Source organism: Bufo gargarizans, chromosome 2, assembly GCF_014858855.1.
Source record: "Bufo gargarizans isolate SCDJY-AF-19 chromosome 2, ASM1485885v1, whole genome shotgun sequence".
Classification (NCBI taxonomy): Eukaryota; Metazoa; Chordata; class Amphibia; order Anura; family Bufonidae; genus Bufo; species Bufo gargarizans.
In genome coordinates this window covers 395,294,961-395,318,749 of record NC_058081.1, presented here as the reverse complement: position 1 = coordinate 395,318,749, position 23,789 = coordinate 395,294,961, and positions in this window count along the sequence as shown.

Sequence of the window (23,789 nt, the reverse complement as noted above, 5' to 3'; positions counted from 1 at the left end):
AGTAATATTGCGATTCAACTGCCAAGAAAAAGTCCTTAGTATGTTACTAAATGCAGTTCATTATCTCTTCTTCTAATAAGCTTAGTACTTTGCCTCATTAGTTTTTACCCAAAATATGGGCTTACCTTTGCCTAGTTCTTTGTTTGCTGGGGCTTGCGAATGTGCTTTTACTCCCTATTGAATGCCGGCGTCCCGGCTATGGAGTTCGTCGCGTCCCACGTGTGCTTCACAGCTGATTCCAAAGACTGACTCGATTTGAGAGTCACGTACTTACAGCTTTAGGCGCAGGTAAATGATGTCTTGAGGTCTTTTTAAGGTAGCAAAAGTCTTTTATCTTCTTCTTTGTAGTGCACTTGCATCCATAGAAAACAGGGTATTTGTCACGATTTCATACCAGACGCGTTTCGGGGAGACGCTTTCCCCTTCTTCAGTGGTATACCCCGATTTTGTAAGTCAGTATAATTTATACTGGATGTTGGTCTTGCTCAAAATCTGGTCTGGGCTCAGAGTTGCACCAAAAAGCCGATCTGGCTCGTATTTCTAGATGTCATTTTTCGTCATTATAGCTTACTTGCGGTTTTAATGCGGCAATTTCCCTAAAGATGAATTTTTTCTATTATATTTGCAGTTTCACATTCTTGGTTTAGTCCATCTATAATTAGTCGAATGGCACATTTCATTCTTAAGTTATAATCCATCGTATGTTACAACTATCATTTATTCATTAGAAACTATTAGTTTTTAAATGTGAATATCGCTTAAATTGTGAGTGATATATAATAAACATTAAAAATATATGTATATATATATATATATATATATATATATATATATATAACCATTCATATAAAATATTAAAAAAAAATATGCATATATATATATAAATACATAAATTGATTGCAGATTTCCACAGTTTCTTTATATGGAGGGTGTTTTCCCTCTAAATATATCTCTTCCAAGTCTATTACATCAGAAAACGCATCTGCGTTTTAGTTGCGTTTTCTTTTAGTAAGTTGCATTCTATCTTCCATATATATTTTTATATATTGATAAGGATCATCTTGGATATTTTACGTGTGGAAAGAGGTTTTTTTTTCCCTTTTTTTTTCCTTCAAGAGGTATTTGAGATTTATTAAATGATGTAGAAAGCCCCCCGCTTTCTACATCATTTAATAAATCTCAAATACCTCTTGAAGGAAAAAAAAAAGGGAAAAAAAACCTCTTTCCACACGTAAAATATCTAAGATGATCCTTATCAATATATAAAAATATTGATGGACGATAGAATGCAACTTACTAAAAGAAAACGCAACTAAAACGCAGGTGCGTTTTCTGATGTAAAAGACTTGGAAGAGATACATTTAGAGGGAAAACACCCTCCATATATAGAAACTGTGGAAATCTGCAATCAATTTATGTATTTATATATATGCATTTTTTATTTTTTTATATTTTATATGAATGGTTTTATATATATATATACATATATTTTTAATGTTTATTATATATCACTCACAATTTAAGCTATATTCACATTTAAAAACTAATAGTTTCTAATGAATAAATGATAGTTGTAACATACAATGGATTATAACTTAAGAACAAAATGTGCCATTCGACTAATTATAGATGGACTAAACCAAGAATGCGAAACTGCAAATATAATAGAAAAAACGCATCTTTAAGGAAATTGCCGCATTAAAACAGCAAGAAAGCTATAATGATGAAAAATGACATCCAGAAATACGAGCCAGATCGGCTTTTTGGTGCAACTCTGAGCCCAGACCAGATTTTGAGCAAGACCAACATCCAGTATAAATTATACTGACTTACAAAATCGGGGTATACCACTGAAGAAGGGGAAAGCGTCTCCCCGAAACGCGTCTGGTGTGAAATCGTGACAAATACCCCGTTTTCTATGGATTTAAGTGCACTACAAAGAAGAAGATAAAAGACTTTTGCTACCTTAGAAAGACCTCAAGACGTCATTTACCTGCGCCTAAAGCTGTAAGTACGTGACTCTCAAATCGAGTCAGTCTTTGGAATCAGTGTGAAGCACACGTCGGACGCGACGAACTCCATAGCCGGGACGCCGGCATTCAATACGGAGTAAAAGCACATTCGCAAGCCCCAGCAAACAAAGAACTAGACAAAGGTAAGCCCATATTTTGGGTAAAAACTAATGAGGCAAAGTACTAAGCTATTAGAAGAAGAGATAATGAACTGCATTTAGTAACATACTAAGGACTTTTTCTTGCCAGTTGAATCGCAATATTACTCTGTCGATACAATAGAGACTGGACACTTTTTGCAAAGACTATTTAGCGCAATAGAAAAGCTATATATGTGGAGCGCCATCTATACACTTAATCGTGGATATATTCTATATTAATCACGAATATTCAGTGGCAACATAGCACAGGAGTGTGCGTTTTTATATCTGAATATAGGACTGATTGTAATACTTGATGTGTATTTTAGGAATTGGTCACATATGCCATTTTTATATAAGCTTTGGAGGATAATCACCATCCGTTTGGGCAGAGACTAACTGCGCAATTACTGTCCTCTCTCCTATCAAATTACAGATTTGTATGGGAAAATACCCAGAGAGGATTTTTTGTGCGATCTCTACCCAAAAGATACCAATTTTTTATTTATTTTTAATCTAATGTATTTTATTGTATTGTTATAAAACATATGTCCCAATAAACTTTGTCCTATATTTCCATATAGAGTGTCCATCCATATTTTTTACATTTAAATCCAATTTTGAGGGGGGTCTCAAATTTTGGTTGGTGCACCTGCCCTGAGAGAGCAGAGGTGAGCGGATCTCTGAACCATTTTTTATTTTAACACAAAAGCTGTTTTTCCTTTATCTTCTGGTGCCATGGGAACTTGCCAATAGCCACTGGTTAGATCCAGAGTTGAAAAGTAGGCAGCGGATCCCAGAGCTTCCAGGGATTCTTCAATTTGTGGCAGGGGGTACGCATCCTTGTGCGTAATGTTGTTGATATTACGGTAGTCCACACAAAAACGGATGGTTCCATCCTTCTTCTTTACTAGGACTAAGGGGGCAGTCCAGGGGCTGTGACTATCCTGGATGACATTAGCTGTCTTCATATCCTGAACCATCTTCTTCACTTGCTTGTACATGGCCGGAGGGATTAGTTGGTATCTCTCTTTGATTGGAGGATGATTGCCGGTTGGAATAGTGTGCTGTATTAAGCTAGCCTGTCCATAGTCCAGAGAATGTTTGTTGAAGACTTGATGGTGTTGTTTGACTAAGTCCAGCACACCGTTGAGTTGTTCGGCAGAGGTTGTGGTATCCCCGATGTGTAGTTCGGCCCACCAGGGCTGTTCTGGCGGGTCTTTGGCTTCCTCCACTGTTTGGAGTGATTGTTGAGCCGCAGCAGTGGGATAATCCAGGATATCCTGCGGGCGGATGTGGTATAGGCAGGCCACTGGATAATGCTTTTTTAATTTCACAGCTTCATCACCCAGATTGACTAAGCATATAGGTACCTTTCCTTGGGACACGGTGACCACGCTCCTAGCAGCTAGGACGAGGGGATGATCCTGAAGATGTATTGGCTCAACAAGGGCCTGATAATCTTGACTTTGGATACCGATGCAAGCCTTGCACCATATCGTCTCTGCTCCAGGCTGGAGTTTGATAGGATAAGCATCTTTGATGCGGACATGGCAGATTTCACCCTGTTGATTGCTGAACTTTTGTTGGGCAGATAGCACTCGAATGGTCTGGTGTATAACCCATTGAGTTTCATGGGGTGTAGTCAGCAGGGTTTTCTTCAAGGCTTTCAGCACTTCAGGGTAGCAATTGCTGAGTACATTCATCCCCAGGACCACAGGGCAATTATCATCATCTGGGACCTGAATCACGACTACTCCTTGACATGAGAGTTCAGCATTTTCAATCTGTAAGGTAGGTTCCCAATAACCTAGTATAGGCACTGGTTTGCCATTGGTAGCTATGATCTGGAGCCAAGATTCAGGAGGTTGTATCAGTTGGGCTCCGTTTCGGCATGTGTCAAATGCTACTTGGCGGATGGTAGTCACTTGAGATCCGGTATCAATTAAAGCAGAAAACTTCACTCCGTTGATGTCAACTTCCACCATGGGGCGGGGGCCAACATACCTTGGCATAAAGGCTGGATCTTTGGGACCTAGTATTCTTCCTCCTGAGGGGCGGTCCTCGACCTCAGAGGATACCCGTTTAACTGACGGCAGTCCTTTGCAATGTGTCCATACCTCTGACAATGCAGGCATCGCTGTTCCCTGATGTTTTTATAACCGGGGTCCGGCAATCTGCTGACTGGCTGACGTCGATATTCTTCTGCGTCTGCACGAGTTTTCTGGCCGCAGACAGGAAGAAGGACAGGGCATTTCTATAAGGTAGACTATGATGTGGGGAGGGGGTGGAACCGTTTTCCGGGCTGTGGGAGGTTATTTGATGAATTGATGATCAGGAGGCGTTCTTGGGCACTGCAGGGGGGCGTCACTGGGCACCGGAGAGTGAAAAAAACGCCCCTCTGGGCACCTTGGAGCCTCATTAGCATAACATAAAAAGCGCTTTTACAAACCGGATTCCAAAAAAGTTGTGACACTATACAAATCGTGAATAAAAACTGAATGCAATGATGTGGAGGTGCCAACTTCTAATATTTTATTCAGAATAGAACATAAATCACGGAACACAAGTTTAAACTGAGAAAATGTACCATTTTAAGGGAAAAATATGTTGAATCAGAATTTCATGGTGTCAACAAATCCCCAAAAAGTTGGGACAAGGCCATTTTCACCACTGTGTGGCATCTCCCCTTCTTCTTACAACACTCAACAGATGTCTGGGGACCGAGGAGACCAGTTTCTCAAGTTTAGAAATAGGAATGCTCCCCCATTCAGGTCTAATACAGGCCTCTAACTGTTCAATCGTCTTGGGCCTTCTTTGTTGCACCTTCCTCTTTATGATGCGCCAAATGTTCTCTATAGGTGAAAGATCTGGACTGCAGACTGGCCATTTCAGTACCCGGAGCCTTCTCCTACGTAGCCATGATGTTGTGATTGATGCAGAATGTGGTCTGGCATTATCTTGTTGAAAAATGCAGGGTCTTCCCTGAAAGAGATGACGTCTGGATGGGAGCATATGTTGTTCTAGAACCTGAATATATTTTTCTGCATTGATGGTGCCTTTCCAGACATGCAAGCTGCCCATGCCACACGCATTAATGCAACCCCATACCATCAGAGATGCAGGCTTCTGAACTGAGCGTTGATAACAACTTGGGTTGTCCTTGTCCTCTTTGGTCTGGATGACATGGCGTCCCAGATTTCCAAAACGAACTTCGAATCGTGACTCGTCTGACCACAGAACAGTCTTCCATTTTGCTACACTCCATTTTAAATGATCCCTGGCCCAGTGAAAACGCCTGAGCTTGTGGATCTTGCTTAGAAATGGCTTCTTCTGGGGGGCGGAGCCTGGATGCTGGCGTGGATGGGTGTGTGAGAGAGCTGCTCCTCCTCGTCCTAACATCTATAGCTTTATAAGCAGCGGTGACTGGACCAGAAATGGTCAAATACGGCAGAGATAGGGGACTGGACCCCCCAGATACACCTCAGTCCCATAAAGGCCAGCAAGACATGCTAAAATTCTTGAAAAAGAGAAGTTCTCTCTCACCGGGACCTGGCGCCAAGATGGCGTCGGCGCGCATGAAGGAGATGGAAGCAGAGGACTCAGGAGAAGAAAGCGAACGCTGCGGCACAGCAGAAGAACAGGACCCGACACCAGTGTCCAAATCTTGCCTCACTAAAGTGCTTAGCCAAGCGCTAGACAAAGCGTTAAGACCGGTCCTAACTGAATTGGCGAACATAAAAACAGAAATATCTCAAGTGGGACACAGAGTAGAGGCTCTGGAGCAAGCGACGCAAGACCTAAGATCGCATGCAAACGGAGTGACAGAGTGTCTCAACGGCCATGCCGAGGAGCTTAATAGAGCCTTCTTGTTATTAGAAGACCAAGAAAACCGTAGCAGACGGCGCAACATTCGCATAAAAGGTCTTCCCGAATCTTGGGCGACTGAATCTCTACGTGCAGTAGCTATGGAGATATTTGCGGACATATTGGAGCCTGACTCTGCTGCATCAATCGTCATCGAGCGCATCCACAGGGCGCTGAGACCCCAGCCGAAACCAAATGAGAGGCCAAGAGATGTGGTCTGCGGCCTGCTGTCCTTTGTGGACACGGCGCGTGTCATGGAAGCGGCTCGTGCTAAGGGTCAGATTACATACGGCGACACAGAAATCGCCCTATTTCAGGACATTGCTCCTTCGACACTGGCGAAAAGGCGCATACTAAAGCCCTTACTAGATTTGCTGCGAAGGAAAAAGATCCCATATAGCTGGATGTACCCGTTCGGGCTTTGCATAAATAAGAATGGAAAGTGCATTGTCGTCCATACGCCCGAGGATTTGGACAAGTGTGGGAACACATAGACATACAGCCCATGGACATACCTACCTGGCTGCCGGTGAACTACCCGACGACGCTTCAGGAACTGCAGCAGCCGGAGCCATGGAAAAAGGTCCATCGTCTCAAGCCCGGAAAAATGACCAAACACCTGACGGGATCCGCTGATCTCCCATCCTGATAACACCCACGCCGAGTTCGGGTCCAGTATTATCGGGACATGAGAGGGCTCTTGAAGTGGTCCTATCATATTAATGATACATACACCCTGTTATGTATGTCTCACACTCTAGCCCGCAAATTATATAGTGGAATATTCCACTCCTTAAGGAGTAGGCTATGCGACTAAGTCGCGGTATATATCATGGGCTCATGATAACCACTGTTTCATTTAAATGTTCCGGTACACTTGTACCTTGTTTAGCTATAGCTCTAAGTTAAAGTTTCGTGGCGAATGTTTGTATTACCTTTTGCTGCCTGTTGTTCTGAAAAGTCGCATACATGGAGTCTGGGAAATGTATTCAAGTCAGTAACCCCTAAAAGATCGTGAGTAAGAAACTGACTAAGCTTTCCATCGTACCTAGGCTCCATGTCTCCGACTCATTTAATACATCTAGAGACTTCACTGCACTCAATTTACCTATTGCGTTCAATATAACAGGAGTAGCCCGCAAAAGCAGTTTGTAGGATATGTAATTGCTTGATATTAATGCTATGTCTTTACCCTACCTGAGAAACCGACCTAGAAGACCATCAGTGATAAGCCCTTATTTAGTGCCTCTCAAGTGCAGTCATTAGGAAATAATAAGACGATGAGAAACCTTCTTCAATTGCGCTTACTGTCTTTCTCAGAGAAACATATCTAGGGAATTACATATACGGTACCCACTGTGCAATCGATCATAACTGATCTTGATCTCTCCCTATTTAATGTGCCCAGCACACTTACTAGAAATAAGCCCCCCCCCCTCACTCACTGACCCTTAACTTTTATTCCATGTACTCGCCTGCCCACGCAAATGCATTTGCAATAAGGATACACCGTAGATGAATGCATTTAGCACTCTTTCAATAGATCTTGATGGATAGGTTTAACGAACAATAGACTATGTCTAGCGCCGAATATGAGGATTTAATATGTATATGCATGGAACCCCCCCTCCCCCTCATCCTCCCCCCCCCCCCATCCTTCCCCTCCTCCCCCACCTCCACTGCACTACCTCCGCCCATAAGGTCTAGAAATCAAGTAAAAGCTATAGGTCACCAAATGTAGTGTTATATTCTTTGGCTGTGATGTCTAGGTAACACGTCCAGGCTAGAGATATATTTGTGTTCTACCCCCCCTCCCTGCTATTTACACACATAACTATTCGCTCCTGTTGTGATAGTTCACTCACTGGATTAAATCCAGTAACAGTTTAGTTTACTGATTGTTACTCTTCTTATTTCTTTTTGTTGTTCTTCCTTCTCTCTTTTACTTTTTCTTTATTCCTTTTCTCTTTAGTCTCTCCCTCCCTCCCTCCCCCTCCCTTCTCTCCCTTCCTATTGATATTCCTCTTAGACTCATAAAAGTATCATCAGTAGATAACTTAGGCTCCAGCTCTACTTTAGAAAGAAATAACTTAGATGCTAAGATGGCTGATATAAAGGTCTCGACATTTAATGTAAAAGGTTTAAACTCGCCACAGAAGCGAGGCCAAGTCATGATGGCTCTTAGGAAAATGGGCTCTCAGAAAGTGTTTCTGCAGGAAACCCACATACGTCAGAAGAAAATGCCAAGGCTACCAAAACGTCCATTCGTCCACTGGTTCCATAGCGTACAACCAGCATCTGCCTCCAAAGGAGTAGCTATAGTGGCCCACCAATCCATCCCATTCACTGTATTGCAGCAACACACAGACGCGGATGGTCGCCTTCTGCTAGTCAAGGGCTTAATAGCAACCTGCAAATTCATTTTAGCAAATGTATATGTGCCAAATAAATCCCCTGTACATTGGCTTTTGAAAGCTTTAGACACACTTAAAGTCTTTGCCGAAGGACAGATAATTTTAGGTGCTGATTTGAACTTAGTATTGGACCCCGTTATTGACTCATCTTCAGCTAAATCCCGAGTAACACAAAAACTTCTAAGCAAACTACATAAGAAACTTCACGAGTTGCGTTTGATAGACGTATGGCGTAGCCTCCATCCTACAGTTAAGGACTTTACTCAGTTCCACATGGAACGTACCAACGACTTGATCACATTTTGACATCTGCATCTCTTCTTCCCTCCTTTAGATCAGCAGGAATAGGAAATGTCACCTTATCTGACCATGCTCCATGCTTGGCGACCTTCACCGTGGCCTCCCTACCACAAAGGAACTGGAGTTGGAAGTTAAACGAATCCCTGCTGAACAATCAACAACACTTGGATCAGGTCAGGACTCAGTTGACAGAGTACTTTGCACTTAACTCCCCCACAAACAGCTCACAACTTATTGTCTGGGAGGCTCACAAAGCATTTATTAGAGGTTGATTCATCTCCTTGGGTACTAGAGTTAAAAAGAAACAGCAACAGGCAGTAGATATGCTATTAGCTGACATAGCGACAATTGAGAGAAAGCATAAGGCTTCACAACGCAATGAGCATCAAAAAACACTGACAGAACTCAGACTTAAACTCGGAGACCTTCTTAGCCATAGAGTAGCAAAGCAAATTATGAATTTTCAACACAAGGTCTACGCTCATGGAGACAAAGGAGGGAAACTGATGTCGTCTTTGCTTAAGAAAACTAAGAATATTACCCATATCTCCTCTATAAAACAGCTAAATGGCAATGTGACCAGTGACACCTCAGAAATAGCTAGGGCTTTTAAGGAGTTCTACTCGAAACTATACAATTTGCATCAAATAGAAACACCCGAGGAGGAACTTCAAAGAGTGCGCCACATCAGAGACTTTTTAGATTCCTTACATCTCCCCAAAATAACACCAGAAAATTCAAAATTCCTCATTAAACCGATATCGCCTGAAGAAGTACTCAGTACTCTCAAAACTTTCCCACCTGGGAAAAGTCCGGGGCCTGATGGCTTACCCTTACTATATACAAACAAATTCCAGGACATTCTCGTCCCCAGGTTTACAGAAGTCTGTAACGCACTCATGCAAGGAGGCTCTATGCCTAAGCAGACCCTCGAATCTCACGTCGCCTTGATCCCCAAAGAAGGGAAAGATTCCTTGAGATGTGGCAGTTATCGTCCGATTTCCCTCTTTAACCTGGACTTAAAATGGTGGGCTAAGATTTTAGCATGTAGACTAGGCAAGTTCTTACCAGACCTGATAGGCCATGAACAATCGGGGTTTGTCCAGGGCCGAGAGGGAAAAGACAATTCCCACAGGATATTTCATGCTATACACATAGCACATAGGAAAAAGCTATCCCTAGCCCTACTAAGTATAGACACTGAAAAGGCGTTTGACAGAGTCAGCTGGCTATTCATGAAGTTGACTCTGCAATGCTTCGCCTTACCTGACACTTTCACGAAAGCGATATTTACCCTTTACCAAAACCCATACGCCAGATTAAAAGTCAATGGTATGCTGTCACCATCTTTTACTATAACAAACGGAACCAGACAGGGATGCCCTCTGTCCCCCTTACTTTTTATCTTAGTAATAGAGACATTATTGCAACTAGTTAGACAATCCCCCGATATACCAGGAGTTTAGTATGACGGAAAATAATTAAAATGCACTGCGTTTGCAGATGATTTATTGTTCCTGGTTGTGAATCCGGAGAAAGGGCTAGACCCATTAGTAAAAAGCATAGACAAGTATAGTTCTTTATCGGACTTCAAAGTCAACCATACCAATTCAGAGATACTGAACATCTCTCTACCAGAATCCAAGGTTGCCCCCTTACGAGCCCGATTCCCATTTCATTGGGCCAAAGGACCTATTAAATACTTAGGAATCTTAATTTCTAGTGATACTAATGACCTGTACCAGCACAATTACATCCCCCTTTTAGGAGACCTACAACGTATATTACAAACATACAATCTCCCCTATCTGTCCTGGATGGGACGTAAAAATATCTTGAAGGCTTATGTAATGCCAAAAGTTCTATATGTTATGCAACTAGTCCCGATATGTCTCCCTAAATCTTTTTTCAAGAGTGTGAAGAGTATGTTCTATAAATACTTATGGAATGGTAGGAAACCCAGGATATCTCATGAAACCTTAATTAGGAGTAAAAAGAAGGGAGGACTAGGCCTGCCAGACGTATCTAGATATTACAGAGCAATACAGCTTAACAGGTGGCTGGAGATGGTGGACCCAAACAGGCGCCCAGATGTTCGGGCCATTTGTTGTCACAGTGTAGGAAGACACTTTCAGAAGCACTTGTGACTCCCCGACAGATATATTCAGAGAGACCTGGCTATGGATCCACTGATGCGTGGCTTAGGAGAGGTCTGGAGGGAAATGCGGAAAACATTAGCACCTGACCCATCCCCCCTGCTGCCGGTGAGCTTACTACCAGACCTCCTAAACTGTGACACTTGTGTCAAACCACATTTGTGGAATTCCTTAACATCTGTAAAACTTGGTGAAACCACCCCTAATATGGAGTCCTACATTCTGGAGGCGCTTCCAAGCTCAATCACAGAATCTCCAGGGTTCCTTGCAAAAATGCATATTAGAGCTGTGTGTGGGGAGTTGAAGGTACGGTATCCTCTCCAGAGGCCCTTGACTGATTTTGAGAAATTAACAGATGCTGAAGTGAAGCAAATATTGAGAAGCTCTCATGGCTTCTCCCGCTGCATTCGTCTACAGGACAATCACTATAAACTCCTGACGAGGTGGTATAAAATGCCAGACTTTCTCTACAAGAGAGGACTAACATCTACAAAGGAATGCTGGAGATGCAGAACTGACGTGGGCTCCTTATCACATAAGGTGGTACTGCTCTTAGATTAAGTCCTATTGGAAGGAGATTGAAGCGTTGATTTAAAAACTAACAACTCCCGACTTTAAACTAACACTAGAGATGGTGGCACTTGCGCTTCCAACACCCCAGTATTCTCCTTCAAAAAAGAACCTGATTTCGCACATCATAGCTTCAGCTAAAGGATTAATCCCTTTACATTGGCTAGATGTTCATCCTCCTACTGTACAGGAAATGAAAGACAAGACGACACAAATTTGTAGGTTTGAAGAAATGACCAGTTGGATCGATAGGACGCACAACAAATTCACCAAGGTATGGAGCCCTTGGAGATCCCTGACGTAGATGGATCCTAGCCAAATAGTAGCAAAGTCACTTATACTTGAGACCTTGATATCTGTACACATCCACCCCCTCTTCTTCCCCTTTCCCGCCTCTACCCTCTCCTCTTTCCAGCTTCTATCCCTCACTTATGTTTCTCTTACTTTCTTCCTTCCTCTATTATATGTATCCATGGTATTGCGAAATGTACGAGACCAGTCTAGAGAGCCCTGTAGACGATCCTAATAACTATGTATACGATTATCTAGCAATGACTGGTACCATCTGAATTTGTACACTGGCATTTCTATGTATTGTTACCTTTTTTTTTTTCTTCTCATTTATGTAACATCCTAATGCTTCTTTGATACATGACTATGCAAAGAAAAATGAAAAATAAAGAATTTATAAAAAAATAAAAAAGAAATTTCTTTGCACTGTAGAGTTTCAGCTGGCAACGGCGGATGGCACGGTGGATTGTGTTCACTGACAATGGTTTCGGGAAGTATTCCTGAGCCTATTCTGTGATTTCCTTTACAGTAGCATTCCTGTTTGTGGTGCAGTGTCGTTTAAGGGCCCGGAGATCACGGGCATCCAGTATGGTTTTACGGCCTTGACCCTTACGCACAGACATTGTTCCAGATTCTCTGAATCTTCGAATGATGTTATGCACAGTTGATGATGATAAATGCAAAATCTTTGCAATTTTTCGCTGGGTAACACCTTTCTGATATTGCTCCACTATCTTTCTGCGCAACATTGAGGGGTTCATCAAGGACACCTTCAATAAACTGTTCCCTGAGGGTTTGATCTTGTCCCTCAGTTTCATGGGGGTCAATCTGAATAACAGCTCGCAGTGCTTCCTGCAGGGACAGGGCAAAGTCTCTCAAGGTCCCCTTTGACCGCTGCCGCTTTCCAAAGAAGCACATTTTAAGCTCAGAGGTGGTCCTAGTCTCAAAGGTAAGTCGGTCTAGGATCTGCTCAGCGGTTTTACGCTCTGAGTGGGGCCAGGATTTGACCTCCCGAAGCGCAGCTCCCTGTAACTGGCCAATCAGAATTTCCACTTTCTGATCCTATGATACAGGATATAGCTTAAACGTGGCTAGCATTTTATCACGGAATTCCCTGAGTGAATGGGGTTCTCCTGAGTAACTTGGGAGCCAGGGTGCCCCAAAATAGTATGGCATAGTGAGAGGCATAATGCAGGTGGCTGCCGCAGCTGCTGGCGGATCGCTGCGGTCACAGTGGTTGCTATCTTCGTTGTCAGACATGTCCCTTGATGCCCAGTACCAGATTAGAGGGATTAGTACTGGCTACGATGCAATTTAAAATGCAGGTTGCTATGGGTGACTGCAGCAAAATTGGTGCGTGGCCCCTTTAAGAGTCGCTGCAACTGCTCAATTTCAGGATGTATGGTGCTCTGGCAGACAGATAACAACTATTAACAGTCTTTAGCAAGGTTATTTGCACAATTGTACTCACTCACGCTTAAAGGGAACCTGTCACCGGGATTTTGTGTATAGAGCCGAGCACATGGGTTGCTAGATGGCCGCTAGCACATCCGCAATACCCAGTCCCCATAGCTCTGTGTGCTTTTATTGTGTAAAAAACCTGATTTGATATATATGCAAATTAACCTGAGATGAGTCCTGTCCCTGACTCATCTCACGTACAGGACTCATCTCAGGTTAATTTGCATATGTATCAAATCATTTTTTTTTCCACAGTAAAAGCACACTTCCAACGATGCCGCCACCTGCTGGTAGACCTGAAACATTACAAAGGAAAATATAACATTTAAAATGGTTGCAACTGCACAGTAGTGAATGACATGAGGAAATCACATCAACTGACAATATTAATGCTCTTAGCAGATTGTAGCGGGCAAGAGCGTTTAGTAACCCCACTCTGGGATGTTACACATTCACCATGGCTCACTGATTTCAATAAGAACTGTATAATGGCTAATTTTACTATGGTGTCAACTCTGGAAAATTGAACATTTGCTTCCTTGATTCCACACAGATTAGAACTGATAATTAGTGCTCACTGTAATTGGCTTATCATTTGTGGATTCTTCTAAAAACTTAAAGAAATTACCAACATGAGCAACTCTGTAACAGTGGCTGCTGTACGGGGCTGTTCCCCCGCTTACGCCGTGATTCTGGGTGCGGTGCTCAGCAGTGATCCTTCTATCCACCGCTGCAGTCCTGGACTCTGTCGCTGTACGTGCTGTGGTGCTGAGGATTCCGCTCCACAGGTTCCACTCAGCCCTGGCCGCAGCATGCTTGCTGCTGGTTTCGTGTTACACTGCCCTAGGTGCGGCGTGCATCACTCCCTGGGCTGAATGGGTTGTGTCATGTGACCTCGCTGACCAACCCAGGCTCTCCTGCAGGTACTTTAGTGGATCAGCCCCCTTCCCAGATGCCTCAGTGTAAAGGTCCTTGTGTTTGCTAAGTTCCTGATGCTCATATGTGCTCCTGACTTTGTTCCTGGATTCTGCTACTCATCTGATCCCTGCCTGCCTGCTTGCCTTGACTCTCCTGTTGCCGAGCCGGATTGTCTGACATGTTCCTCTGCCACCCGCCCTGACCTTTTGCCTGCCTGACTATGCCTCTGCCTCATTCTTTGGTCCTGCTCTGTTGCTCCTGGTAACAACTCCACCTGCCTGACTACACTTGTACTTCTGGTACCTACCCAGGTATCTCCTGGTCCGCCTGGACCAGCTGCCTTGTGTGCATTCCCTCATCAAGAGGTAGCAAACTGGTGTTCCCCTCGGTAAAGTCTATTCCCACCATCAGGGATAGTGTGAAGACTTGAGGGTTTATATTTAGACAACGCCCTTAGAGGAAGTGGGCCACGTGGCACAATGGGTTCCCACACTCTGGTTCATGACAAACTCATTTAAATAGTTTATGTATATGTAATATAATTCCAGTTAGAATGTTGAGGAATATATAATTTAGCTCTGTTTTTAAGATGTACATTGTAACATAGTTTAATAGGCTAAAGAAAGATATCCATCCAGTTCACCCTATTATCCTGTAATCATATGGAATCAGATGTCTTTGTTCCCATGTCACCCTAGAATTTACAATTTTATAAAAAGGAATGCTGGCAAAGAGGAAGAAAACTGTAGCCAGAAAAATATTTAATGTATTATTCCTTTAGTAAATAGATTAGTACATTTGACAACATTTTATATCCTACTCTGACTTGCCATTATTTGCAGTGTCAGACAAGGTGTGTTCAGCCATGTTTTAAGTGATGGAAAAGTTGTTTCAAGGGGACTAACACCTGGACTGTGGCATGCCGGAGGGGGATCCATGGCAAAACTCCCATGGAAAATTATGCCCTTTTTGGGTTTTAATCCATAAAGGGCATAAATCACCTAACAATCCTAAAACTTTTTGAACAACGTGGTTTAAAACATCCAGTGTGTGTATACGATCAGGTATGATGTTGTATCGATCAGGTAGTGTAAGGGTTACACCCGCTTCACAGACATTGAAAGACCAAACTCCCCTTTTAATGCACCGCAGACAACCGCAAACATTCCATTTGCCCAACTGCAAACTCCCCATTTGCACAAGGTTGGATACCAAGCTAGCCATGTCCCGTTGAGGTCATTGAAGGTTTCTTCCTCCACCCAGCCATGTACAACACCAAGGGTCCCCGAAAGGTGAATTGAATTGATTTTTTGAACGGGGAGATGGTTAAAAAAAACGCTGGCTCCCTCCCCTTTGTTTGAATCCACGGTCACTGCGTCTGCACCGTGCAATTTACTGTTACACCCGATATGAGTGGTATTTTCTGTAGTTCTATTCTCATCAGTTTAATCCCTGTTACGTCCCCAATCTGGGGTCCATTTATTGAATTGATTTTTCGAACGGGGAGATGGTTAAAAAACGCTGGCTCCCTCCCCTTTGTTTGAATCCATGGTCACTGTGTCTGCGCCGTGCAATTTACTGTCACACCCAATATGAGTGGTATTTTCTGTAGTTCTATTCTCATCAGTTTAATCCCAGTTATGTCCCCAATCTGGGGTCCATTTATTGAACTGATTTTTCGAACGGGGAGATGGTTAAAAAAAATAAGGCTCCCTCCCCTTTGTTTGAATCCACGTCACTGCGTCTGCGCCGTGCAATTTACTGTCACACCCGATATGAGTGGTATTTTCTGTAGTTCTATTCTCATCAGTTTAATCCCTGTTACGTCCCATATCAGGGATTGCCTTTTGTGGAAAAAAAATTAGGCGGGGTACCTTCGACTGCCTTCACAGTGACAGACCAAACTCTGATACACCAAACTGAATTGATTTTAGGAACCGGGAGATGGAAAAAGCAGCTTGGTCGTTTCTTTTACTCCCAAGTTGGGGCACTGCGCGTGCACGGAGCAATGTACTGTGACACCCTATATGAGTGGTGTCTTAACTAGTACTATTCCTATCAGTTTAATCCCTGTTACGTCCCCTATCCGGGGACGTGTGTCAAATTGATTAACCATTGTCGAATTTACGACATCCTGAAATTATTTAGTTCTGGGCTCTGTACTTGCTTTGTATTGGAATTGATGGGGATTTTTTAAATTGTCTGCATTATTTCAAATAAACTATTAAGAGACTTTATTATGATTTTTTTTATTTTATGTATTAAAAACCGATACAATAAAAAAAAAAAAATGTTTTTTTCTATGAAATTATCAAGCCTGCACACCCAGTAGTCAAGGGGTTCATCGCTCCTCAGAGTGTAATATCTGCAGTTAAGGCGAGGTAGTCTGCTACCTGTCAGTCGAGTCGTTCTCTAAGGCTGGATCCTGAAGGGCTGTGGCGATGTGTAGGACTGAAAAAGCTCCGCATGTCCTCCATCAACAACACATCTGTAAAGCGTCCTGTCCTTGCCGCCGTGGTCGTGGTAGGAGGAGGATTACTTTCACCTCTTCCCCAGTTAGATTCCCGTTGTGCTGTGACATCCCCCTTATAAGCTGTGTAAAGCATATTTTTTTGTTTGGTTTTGAACCGCTGCATCCTTTCTGACTTTCAGTAATTTGGTAACATTTCCACCACTTTCTGCTTATACCGGGGGTATAGTAGCGTGGCCATCCAATATAGGTAGTGCTCCTTCATCCTTTTTATACGAGGGTCCCTCAACAGACATGACAGCATAAAAGACTCCATTTGCACAAGGTTGGATGCCGAGCTACTCATTTCCCGTTCCTCCTCCTCACTAATGTCATTGACGGTCTGTTCTTCCCCCCAGCCACGTACAACACCACGGGTCCCAGATAGGTGACAACAACGAGCACCCTGGTATGTCTGCTGTGGTTGGTCTTCGTCCTCCTTAAAGCCATATTCCTTCTCTACTCCTCTTCCTCATACTCCTCTTGCAGCGTTGCCACAGGTCCGGCAAGCGATGATGACAAGGATGTTTCTGGTGGAGATGGTGACCACAACTCTTCCTCTTCACGCTCATCTACAGCCTGATCCAGCACTCTTCACAGGGCACGCTCCAGGAAGAAAACAAATGGGATGAGGTCGCTGATGGTGCCATCAGTGCGACTGACTAGGTTTGGCACCTCCTCAAAAGGACGCATAAGCCTACAGGCATTGCGCATGAGCGTCCAGTAACGTGGCAAAAAAATTCCCAGCTCCACAGAGGCTGTCCTAGCACCCCGGTCATACAAATACTCGTTGGCGGCTTTTTCTTGTTGGAGCAGGCGGTCAAACATTAGGAGTGTTGAATTCCAACGTGCCGGGCTGTCGCAAATCAAGCGCCTCACTTGCATGTTGTTTCGGCGCTGAATATCTGAAAAGTGCGCCATGGCCGTGTAGGAACGCCTGAAATGGCCACACACCTTCCTGGCCTGCTTGAGGACGTCCTGTAAGCCTGGGTACTTAGACACAAAGCGTTGTACGATGATATTCAACACATGTGCCATGCACGGCACATGTGACAACTTGCCCAAATTCAATGCCGCCAACAAATTGCTTCCATTGTCACACACCACTTTGCCAATCTCCAGTTGGTGCGGGGTCAGCCATTGATCCACCTGTGCGTTCAGGGTGGACAGGAGTGCTGGTCCGGTGTGGCTCTCTGCTTTCAGGCAAGTCAACCCCAAGACAGCTTGACACTGTCGTATCCGGGATGTGGAATAGCCCCTGGGGAGCTGAGGGGATTCAGTTGATGTGCAGCCAGACGCCACTGCAGAAGAGGACTCAGCCGAGGAGGTTATGGAAGAGGATGGAGTAGGAGGAGTAGAGGAGGTGGCAGTAGGCCTGCCTGCAAGTCGTGGCGGTGTCACCAACTCCGCTGCAGAGCCACGCATTCCATGCTTGGCAGCCATCAGCAGGTTGACCCAATGCGCAGTGTAGGTGATATACCTGCCCTGACTGTGCTTTGCAGACCAGGTATCAGTGGTCAGATGGACCCTTGCCCCAACACTGTATGCCTGAGATGCCATGACTTCCTTTTCAATCACTGAGTAGAGGTTTAGGATTGCCTTTATTGACAAAAAATTTTGTCCGGTTACCTTCCACTGTGGTGTCCCAATAGCTACAAATTTTGAAGGCCTCAGACTCCACCAGCTGGTATGGTAAAAGATGGCGGGCTAAGAGTTCCGTCAAGCCATCTGTCAGACGCCAGGCAAGGGCGTGACTCTGTGACATTGGCTTCTTACGCTCAAACATTTCCTTTACAGACACCTGACTGTGGGCAGATGAGATGGAACTGCTGAAGGTGAGAGGCGGAGTGGTGGGTGGTTGAGAGGGGGCAAGGAGGACAGCAGTGGTTGACGTGGCTGAAGATGCTGGACCAGGAGGAGGATGGTGGCTTTGAGTTTGTGTGCTGCTTGTACTCATGTGTTGATCCCATTGGCGTTTGTGATGTGAAATCATGTGCCTTCGCAAAGCAGTTGTACCGAGGTGGGTGTTGGACTTCCCACGACTCAGTTTCTTTTGGCACAGGTTGCAAATGGCATTGCTGTTATCAGAGGCACACACACACAAAAAATGCCACACTGCTGAGCTTTGCAATGACGGCATTCTGTTGGTGGCAACAGCATGCGTTGATTGGCGTGCTGTCTGGCTGACCCCGGGTGCCGATACTTGCTTTCTGACTGTGCCACTAGCTCCTTGCGACGACCTCCCCCTCAGGGGCGTAGCTAGAACTGACTGGGCCCCACAGCAAATTTTTGTACTGGGCCCCTCCCAAACTTAATGGACGCACTCATACACACACTCGCCACATACATGGACGCACTCATACACGCATTCACAACATACATGGACGCACTCACCACATACATGGACGCACTCATACACGCACTCACTACATACATGGACGCACTCATACACGCATTCACCACATACATGGATGCACTCATACACGTACTCACCATATACATGGACGCACTCATACAGGCACTCACCATATACATGGACGCACTCATACACGCACTCACTACATACATGGATGCACTCATACACGCATTCACCACATACATGGACGCACTCATACACGTACTCACCATATACATGGACGCACTCATACAGGCACTCACCATATACATGGACGCACTCATACACGCATTCACCACATACATGGACGCACTCATACAGGCACTCACCACATACATGGACGCACTCATAAAGGCACTCACAACATACATGGACTCACTCATACACTCACCACATACATGGACGCACTCATACAGGCAGTCACCACATACATGGATGCACTCATACACTCACCACATACATGGACGCACTCATACACGCATTCACCACATAAATGGACGCACTCATACAGGAACTCACCACATAAATGGACGCACTCATACAGGAACTCACTACATACATGGACGCACGTATACAGGCACTCACCACATACATGGACGCTCTAATACAGGCACTCACTACATACATGGACGCACTCATACAGGCACTCACCACATACATGGACAGACTCATATACGCACTCACCACATATATGGACATATATACTGTGTGTGTATATATATATATATATATATATATATATACACACACATTACATACACATGAACTTACAAGTAGTTATACACCTATTTCTACAGACAGACACTTACCTTTCCTGTAGACAGCTGATGTCTGGTCCTCACAGGCAGCCTGGAGAAGTAGGTGCCATCACCCCTCTGTGCCATCCAGTGACAGCAGTAGTAGGTTTTAGGCGGGACCAGTCTCCCTCCATAGTCCCAGTCCCACTCCCAGTCCCTCCTCCCCACAGCAGGACAGATAACAACCCCCCCCCCCGGCCTGGCCCCGCCCCCTCCACCGCCTGAGTCCGCCTCCTACTAACTAGAGGGACTGGGTGGGAGGACTCAGGAGGCGGACTCAGGCGGTGGAGGGGGCGGGGAAATTCATTCCTTTCCTGCACTGCGGTCTGCGGGCAGCGCTGGTGCCAGCCTGGCTCCGCCTCCGCTACGCCCCCGTTCCGGCCCCCTCCACCGCATCCGCCGGCCTACCTCATGTTGGACCGCCCGCGCCCCGCCCACTACACTGGGCGGGCGGTCGGCCCTGGTTGCCTGTGAGTGCTGTAATATATATGTAGTATAAAAAAAATAAAAAATTATGCGGTCCGGACGGGCGGGCCCCCAGTGGCGTAGGGCCCCATAGCCACTGCTATGGTTGCTATGGCGATCCCTACGCCACTGCTCCCCCTGCTTCCAACTCATCTCCTCCTTCTCTCTGTCTCCCCTTCTGAACTTTGCCCCTCTTCTTCTTCTTCTCTTCGAGCAGGCACCCACGTGGCATCCACGGACACATCGTCATCTTCCACCGCCTCGTCATCTTCCACCGCTTCACTTGTATCTGACACCTCAGCAAAGGAAGCAGCAGCGGGTACAACATCATCATCACACTGTACGTCCATGTGTGTAATGCTGCCTGACTGTGGTGGTAGTGGTGGTGGTGGCGGTGGGTGGGAGAGTGGTAACTTGAGAGCAGGTGACCAAAGCTGAGCTGGAGGAGGATGGTGCGTCAAGTTTCTTAGCGGAAGCTGTTGAAGATTGGGTGTCCTGTGTAAGCCAGTCAACTATTTTCTCCGAATTTTTGGGGTTCAGGGTACGTGGCCTCTGAACACTGGGCATTATTCCAGGGCCAGTGGAAATCACAGCACCACGACCACGACGGCCCCTGCGGGGTGGCCTGTCTCTGTGTCACGAGGCTATCGAGAACCACGCCTGACTCCATTATACCCGGGGTCAGGAAGTCGCAGCGGTTGGCTGCACGCTCTATTTAAGATAGGGCTGTTTTCCTTATGGTAGCTTTCTGGGTTTGCTTTGCAAACCCTTTTGGCTCACTCAGGGATCCGTAGCTCCTTCTCCTCAGCTGTTCCTTGTCCAGCACTCCCAAACCTCCTTATATTCCTCTCTCACACTTCTCTGGTTGCCAGAGATAGAGCTTCCTGCCTGGACATCTATCCTGACCCACTGGAGCTGTGTTGCTGCGTTCTCTGACTGTTGATTCAGAACGCTACCCTCCGGATCCCTGTTGGACCTTTGTGGACAGTTGTTGTCGTCCACCTGGGTGTTTGTGTTTGTCTGTCCTCTCCCTGGTGTTTCCCTCTTAGTGCAGTGGTGAGGACTAGCGATCCCACCGGCCCATTCACTATCTAGGGCTCATTTCAGGGAAAGCCAGGGTTTAGGCACGTGATCGCCGCACGGGTGAGGAACCCGTCTAGGGACGTCAGGGCAGTCAGGTGCCAGCCGCAAGGTGAGTTAGGGGTCACCACCTTTCCCTCTTCCTTAGGCAGGGCTTTCCCTGTTTTCCTCCCTGTGCGTGACACCGATCATTACATTATCTCTGGCCCTTATTTTGTGTAGGTAAAAAAAAAAAAAAAAAAAAATATTTATATTATTATTATTTTTTTTACCTACTTAGAATCCAGTATGGATCAAATTGCTGCTCTGTCCAAACAATTTCATGGCCTGTCTTTGGAGGTGGTAGAATTGAAGGCGTCGGTCCTCCAGCAACAGCAGCAATTACAACTGACCGCAAGCCCAGCGGTTGCTACTGGTAACCAGGTTGTTGCGGAACCCAAGGTCCCTCTCCCTGACAGATTTTCTGGGGGAAGGGACAAGTTTTTGGCATTCCGTGAGGCCTGTAAGTTATATTTTAAACTGCGCCCTCACTCCTCTGGTAATGAAGATCAGCGGGTGGGGGTTGTTATTTCCCTGCTGCAGGGGGACCCGCAGTCCTGGGCGTTCTCTTTACCTACTGATTCCCAGGCTCTTCGGTCAGTGGATGAGTTTTTCGGGGCCTTGGGTCTCATATATGACGACCCTGACCGAGTAGCACTGGCTGAATCAAGATTACGGAGACTCTTACAAGGAGAACGGCCGGTAGAGGAGTATTGCTCTGAATTCTGTAGGTGGGCTACGGATACCCAATGGAACGACCCGGCTCTCAGGAGTCAGTTCTGCTCTGGGTTATCCGAAAGGGTTAAGGATGCTCTTGCATTATATGAGACCCCCTTTTCCCTTGATGCGGTTATGTCCCTTTCTATCCGTATAGAGAGACGCCTTAGGGACAGGTTGAAAGAACCGGAGAAATTGGTAACTCCTCTCAAGCAGCAGTTAGTCTGTACGGACTTAGACGAGCCTATGCAGCTAGGAGGAACTACTCGTCAGGTCCGTCCTCCTGAGGCTCGCCGTAGGCGTGGGGTTTGTTTTTTTTGTGGGGAGAGGGGTCATTTCATTAATGTCTGTCCTTCTTTCCTCAGAAACAAAACACCGTCGGAAAAACTACTAACCCCAGGCTGTGTGGAGGATGTCAGCCGGGGGGTATACGTCTCCTCCATACGTACATCGCAATTTGTGTTGCCAGCGATTATTGTTTTTGGTGATAAGACGGAGACTATTTCTTTCTTTTTAGACAGTGGAGCAGGGGTAAATTTGATAGATGCCCATTTTGCCCGCACTTTGGGTTTGTCTCTCTGTACGTTACAGAGACCCATTCCCATATTTGCTATTGATTCTGCTCCCCTGTCTCAGAGAAACCTCACCCACATTGTTCATAATATACACCTTCGGGTAGGGGACCACCATAACGAGATGCTTTCAGGTTATGTTCTGGAGGGGCTTCCCACTCCGGTGGTGCTGGGTCTTCCCTGGTTGGTAGCGCACAATCCAGTAGTGGATTGGCAGGCCAGGGAGATATTGGAGTGGAGTGAGCAGTGCAGAGAAAATTGCTTAAATAGCAATTGCTTAGTTGCCTCCATAACTACCCTACCTACATTTATTTCGGATTTTGAGGATGTTTTTTCTGAAAAGGGTTGTCAGAAGTTACCACCTCATCGTCCTTATGATTGCCCGGTTAACCTTATTCCCGGCGCAAAATTACCCAAGACCAGGTTATATAATCTTTCGGGTCCAGAGAGACAAGCCATGAAAGATTATATCTCCGAGAGCTTGGCTAAGGGACACATCAGGCCCTCTTCTTCACCCGTGGCTGCAGGGTTTTTCTTCGTTAAAAAGAAAGATGGGGGCCTGCGTCCTTGCTTAGATTTTCGCGAATTAAATCGGATAACCATCCGAGACCCATACCCTCTTCCTCTCATTCCTGACCTGTTTAATCAGATTGCGGGTGCTAGGTGGTTCTCCAAACTTGATCTTAGGGGGGCCTACAATCTGATTCGTATTAAGGAGGGGGATGAGTGGAAGACAGCGTTTAACACCCCTGAGGGGCATTATGAAAATCTAGTTATGCCTTTCGGTCTGACCAATGCTCCTGCCGTCTTTCAACATTTCGTTAATTACATTTTTAGTCATCTAATCGGCAGGTTTGTGGTAATATACCTAGATGATATTTTAATTTATTCGTCTGATCTGAGAACACATGAGGAGCATGTCAGACAAGTACTGCAGGTCCTACGGACGAATGAATTATATGCTAAGATTGAAAAATGTGTCTTCGCCGTTCAGGAAATACAATTCCTGGGTTATTTTTTATCTGCTTCAAGTTTCCGTATGGATCCTAGGAAGGTCCAGGCAATTTTAGATTGGGATCTTCCTGA